This window comes from Trachinotus anak, unplaced genomic scaffold (assembly GCF_046630095.1).
Source record: "Trachinotus anak isolate AG129_WGS33_773 ecotype Australia unplaced genomic scaffold, CSIRO_AGI_Tana_v1 ptg000004l, whole genome shotgun sequence".
Lineage (NCBI taxonomy): Eukaryota > Metazoa > Chordata > Actinopteri > Carangiformes > Carangidae > Trachinotus > Trachinotus anak.
This window is the reverse complement of record NW_027273855.1, coordinates 12,750,381-12,755,340: the sequence shown is the minus strand read 5'-3', so window position 1 is coordinate 12,755,340 and position 4,960 is coordinate 12,750,381. Positions and strand designations below refer to the sequence as shown.

General features: G+C 42.8%; 1 long non-coding RNA gene across 1 annotated transcript; it reads left to right on the top strand.

Moving 5' to 3' along the window:
- Window positions 1-632: 632 nt before the first annotated feature.
- On the top strand, window positions 633-1,801 carry LOC139619929 (uncharacterized). Its single transcript, XR_011690693.1, has 4 exons — window positions 633-820; window positions 1,054-1,119; window positions 1,301-1,342; window positions 1,463-1,801. It is a non-coding gene; the product is annotated as an uncharacterized lncRNA (long non-coding RNA).
- The last annotated feature ends 3,159 nt before the right edge of the window (window positions 1,802-4,960 follow it).

Genomic DNA, 4,960 nt, shown 5'->3' with positions numbered 1-4,960 from the left:
TAACAGCAGTATTTATGTTAGAACCAAAGTTGTTGTAGTACTTTATGGCAATAGTGACAGTGAGAGGATGGGAAACTGAGAAATACTGCTCTTGACCCCAAAAAACAGACTCAAAAAGCAGGAGCAGAAAAAATAAACTTGACTTTCGCAGCGGGCATAACACAGGGCACCAAAAGGTCTAACAAGTCTAAGAGACACAACTAGGAAACACAATATAATGTGGCAAATGACTACAGCGGGTCTACAGTGTAAACTCTTTGGATAATGGGGTAATAAGGATGATGTTGAAAACAACTGGTGTGCAGATGTTCGTGGACAGAGCAACCAGATGAATTAAATGATTTCTCAATCAAATGGTAAAAAAAAAAAAAATGATGTGAATCAAACTTTTCATAAAGATGACTTCATATAGCCTATAGATTGAATGAAGAACAAGCACACAGTGAACTCTGCCATTGTTGCATTTTGACAAATCAAATAAAGGTTTCGCAAATTTGGGGTTTCCAAAATGTCAATCATGCTTAGGGTGGAGCAAAAAAAAAAAAAAAAAAAAAAAAAAGGAAGATCGGTCGCTCAGCACTTAAAGTTAAGTTTCCTTAACTTCTCCCTTAACTGCAGAATCGGAAGCTACGAATCAGAAGCGAACTTCAGCGTCGCCTTTACCACAGACAGCAACATCTGAGAGGGGAGGGGGCGGTTTGTTGACGCTGTCACCTGAACAAGTGGGCGGTGTGGAGGCGGTGATCATGCGGTCAGCGCCGCTGGTGAGGACCACAGAAAAGTAAGGAGTGAGGCTCGTTACTCGTTACCCATCTGAAAAGTAATTACACTAATTTGCTCTTTACTTCACTTGGCAGTTGGCACAAATCTGGTTAGATGCTCCCACGGCGTTGCACTTTTTGAGATCACAATTTCATTAATTATGTGGAATTTCTGCTTTTGGGTCGTTCCAGTCATGTAATTAGTGAATGTAATTAAAGTAGGTATTGTTATACCTGATTATTACTTCCATTGTAACATTTGAACAATCTTTACTTTTTTCCTTCTTCACAGAAATGCACATAAAATAAAGCAGTGCCCCCATGCTCAGTTTTCTGCGTCCACCCTCACCTATACATGGTAAGTTTGTCATTGATTATCTGTTTATCATATGTACAAATATGTATTTGCATCAATGAGGTTTAATGATTTAGCCGAAATGCAGTGTTATATATTTTAGTTAAATATTTAAACTTTATTTGGCTGATCATTGTCATTATCATTGGCTAATGCCTTTTTTTGTTGTTGTTTTCTTCTTCAGTGACATGTATGTGGCAGTGCCAAGATTGTGACTCTAGAGAGAGTAGGTACAAATTGCTCAAGCATATAAACTACATCAACATCATCAGTGCATATATGTAAACTGTCCATGCACATTCAAGACGTGGAGTGGACAATGTCTTTGTTATATTTTGCTCCACAGGACACAAACACGGAGGCCAACCCGTCCATTGAGCAGACTGGGATGGGAGTGTGTGTTGTACAGAAGGAGGGTGCAGAGCCGGAGATGACCCGGAGGACATCTGTGTTGTGATTGATGGTGTGCAGGTCATCAGTGATTTGGGGAGCATTGCAGTTGCCTGTGCTCTCTTGTTTGGACTGATATACTGTTTGAACCTAAACTACCCACCAGAGCTCAAATACAGTTTCAAAGTCCTGCTGAAGTTTCTCCTGAATCTGGATGAGCAGAGGTTGTCCTCAAAGGCACAAGTCCTTAAAAACAAGCTTCTGGAGTGAGTAGGTTTCACACTGAAACTGGAGTAAAGACTGATAGTAGGTTGAAGTATTCTGCCACCTATGTTGATTTGTATTGTTTGAAATTTGAAAGTTTAAAATTACAAGTTCCAAGAGATTCTAAAGGACTATTGGATTTTTTTTCACACACACACACACACACACACACACACACACACACACACACACACACATACACACAAAATCAGTGCTTTCTCTTCAAACGTTAATTGAAATGGAAATGACTAATTGTATTTACAAAGATTTTTTAATGGCAGAAACTAATGTTTCCCTACAGGTGTAGATTTTCTTTGCTGGGATTGTAATGAGTCAGTGTTTATAAAAACAGTTTGGTTTTTTGCAGTTATGAACCTTCTTGCTGCATTATTTGTAAACTTTGTCTTTATGAACCACGAATATTTTGTAGGTTATAGTTTGTATTTTTGATTTCATTTTTATATTTCTATGTTTGTTGCACTTGGAATTTTAATTGTGAAATGACAGAAGTCATGCACAAATCCTGAAAGATATTTTAAGGCTGTTTTTCTTAAAGAGATAACAATACAAAATGAGTCTTAAAGAGTCTCAGAAATTGCTTTAATTGCTTTAATTGGTGCTGTTTTGTCGATAATCAAGTTAAAAGCGACCGTGGCAGCACTAGCCATTGTCTCCATTTGTGTAATCCTTCTGGCTGTGGCTTCAACTGAGCACATGGAAGTTCTGTGGTCTCCTACATGCATTGCTGTGGGCACAGTGGTTCTAAATGTACCTGTACCTGTTATTGACTCAGCTCTCCTTCATTTCTCTCACTTGGGCTCATTAAAGTGTTCATTAAACTGAAGGGACAAGGAGCTGTATGTTAAAGCAAAATATTGAATAAAATATTAAAATACTTTGAGATGCTCTTTTTTCTCCAGGTTAGATATTTGTAAAACTATCAGCTTAGTTCCTTCAGTGGGCCTGACATTAGTAAATCAAACAAAACCTGCACTAGTTCAGCAGTGTGACCAATGTAAACTGAATCTAAATTAGGACAAACATTTCAATCAAATAAAAGGCAAATAAACTGAACTGAGATATTGACATTTAACCCCCAGAGAGACTGGTTGTACTTGAATTGTTTAGATGGGATATAGGTGGCGTAATGAAATTACGTTCATCCAGTGATTTATTATTTTTGAGTGCGGTGATGGTCTTTTTAACGTCAAAACCATAGAAGCTCTACATTATAAATCCATGAGGTTATGACACAGATCAGCTCTACAAGTGAACAAGAGATGCAGAGGAGCAGAGGAGCAGAGCCGCTTGTTGACCGGCGGAGAGAAATGCGCTTCCGCCGAGCGGCAGCTGAACTGGTGTAATACAACTCAGCCCCGTCTGCCGCTGCCTCCATCTGCTCGTTTATCAGTTATCGTGAGCTTCATTTTACTCAGGTAAAAAGCTGAACACTTTTGCAGCCACTGAAAGTCACACAATTAAAAAAAAGCGGAAATGGAGCAGCTGCCACGGTGTTGTTTTGTTTTTTTTTTAAGACGCGCTAAGACTTCCGGTAACCAGGCCTCTCAGAAAAGCAGAATATCTACTTATAATCAGGGTTAAAGTAACGAATCCTGTTGTGTAACATTTATTACAAAATGATGTGACCATGTACTACAAGGTGAGACACAACAGAATTATTGCTGAAATAGTGTCGGTTCGTTTTGTTCACAGGGTTTCACCATATCATTGTGAAGAGCAATCACACACACATATCCAACATAAAACTGAAAACAAAAACATAAATGATGAAAACAAAACAAGTTTAGAGTCAGAGTCGCGTGTATGTCATGCGCATGCGCACCCACACCTGCAGTGTCCGCGCCCGAGAGTGTGACGTCATTTCAGAATCTGGATTTTGGCTTTGATCTCATGCTGATGTATCAAAGACACAGAGGTAAACCAGTTTCACACCTGACACTCAACACCTCATATCGTTTCTTGGAGCACTGAAGAACCAGACTCAAGAACCACAAAACATTCTACCATGGCGAAAACTTCCCAACGAGGCATGGCTCCTCCTGTTTTTAGCACTGTTGATGCTAAACTTAAACCCCGCAAGCGGGGCAGTGGTCCCAACGTGCCAGCGGCCACAACTGAAGCCTCCGACCTGAACAACGCAGGACTGGAGGATGCACCGGCAGGACCCACATCTCCGGTCTCCACCCTGAGCCCTGAGATGGGGGTCTCTGCCCTGAACATGGATGGAGCTACGGACAAGCAGGAAGTCCACACTTTAGTTCCAGACAACGCTGCCGCTGAGCCCACTTCCACAAACATCGTGGAACCGTCAAAGAAGGAGACAGAGTCCGACTCTTCCACCTCCAGCTGTGAAGCCTCGGTCCAGACAGACAGAGACACTGAAGACGCAGCAGAGGCAAAGATCCCAGAAGAGGAAAACGACTCTATCTCCACCATCATCCTGCACGCACCAGAGGAAAACACCGATTCAGGTGATTCCTCCGCCTCCGGCTGTGAGGACGCGGCCGAGGAAGAAGACAAAACCCGAGTGTTTGTCACCGTGCTGACGGCCAGAGTGCTCTCAAAGTGCACTGTTGTCAAACTCTGGAACAAGGAAAGTTTGGTCACCTACACCCAACAACTGGTGGACCAAACACTGAAGGGCCTCACTGTGAGCCAAGCTTTCTGCGTGGACAACAAAGACATCAAGCAGATGTGCAAGGCCGTGATCAACGACCTGAAGAAGACGTACGGCAACATGCGCAAACTGGAGACGGCCATATTTGCAGAGCACCCAAGTGTGGACGCTGCCATCGTTCAGTGTTTGCAAGCCCACATCAAGCAACACTCTGCTGCGGCTGCACACAAGCAGAAGAAGAGCGGTGGATGGAGGCAGCACATCTGGCCCCTCTTGCATGTTGCTGGTATTTGCGCTCTGTGGGGCATTCTGTTTGTAATCCTGGCATAAACCTGTGTCGCTGGCACGGTGGTGCAGTGGTTATCACTGCTGCATCACTGCTGTCAGCCTCACAAGTTTATACAGGGCCACACAGGGGCTGAGTGCTCATCCTGGTCCTGATGCTGAGGCCTCAGCATCAGGACCAGGATCAGCACCAGTTTCTCCCTGTGTTAGTGGGGTTTTCACCGGGTGCTCCGGTTTCCCCCACGCTCCTAATTTGGACAATAAAAA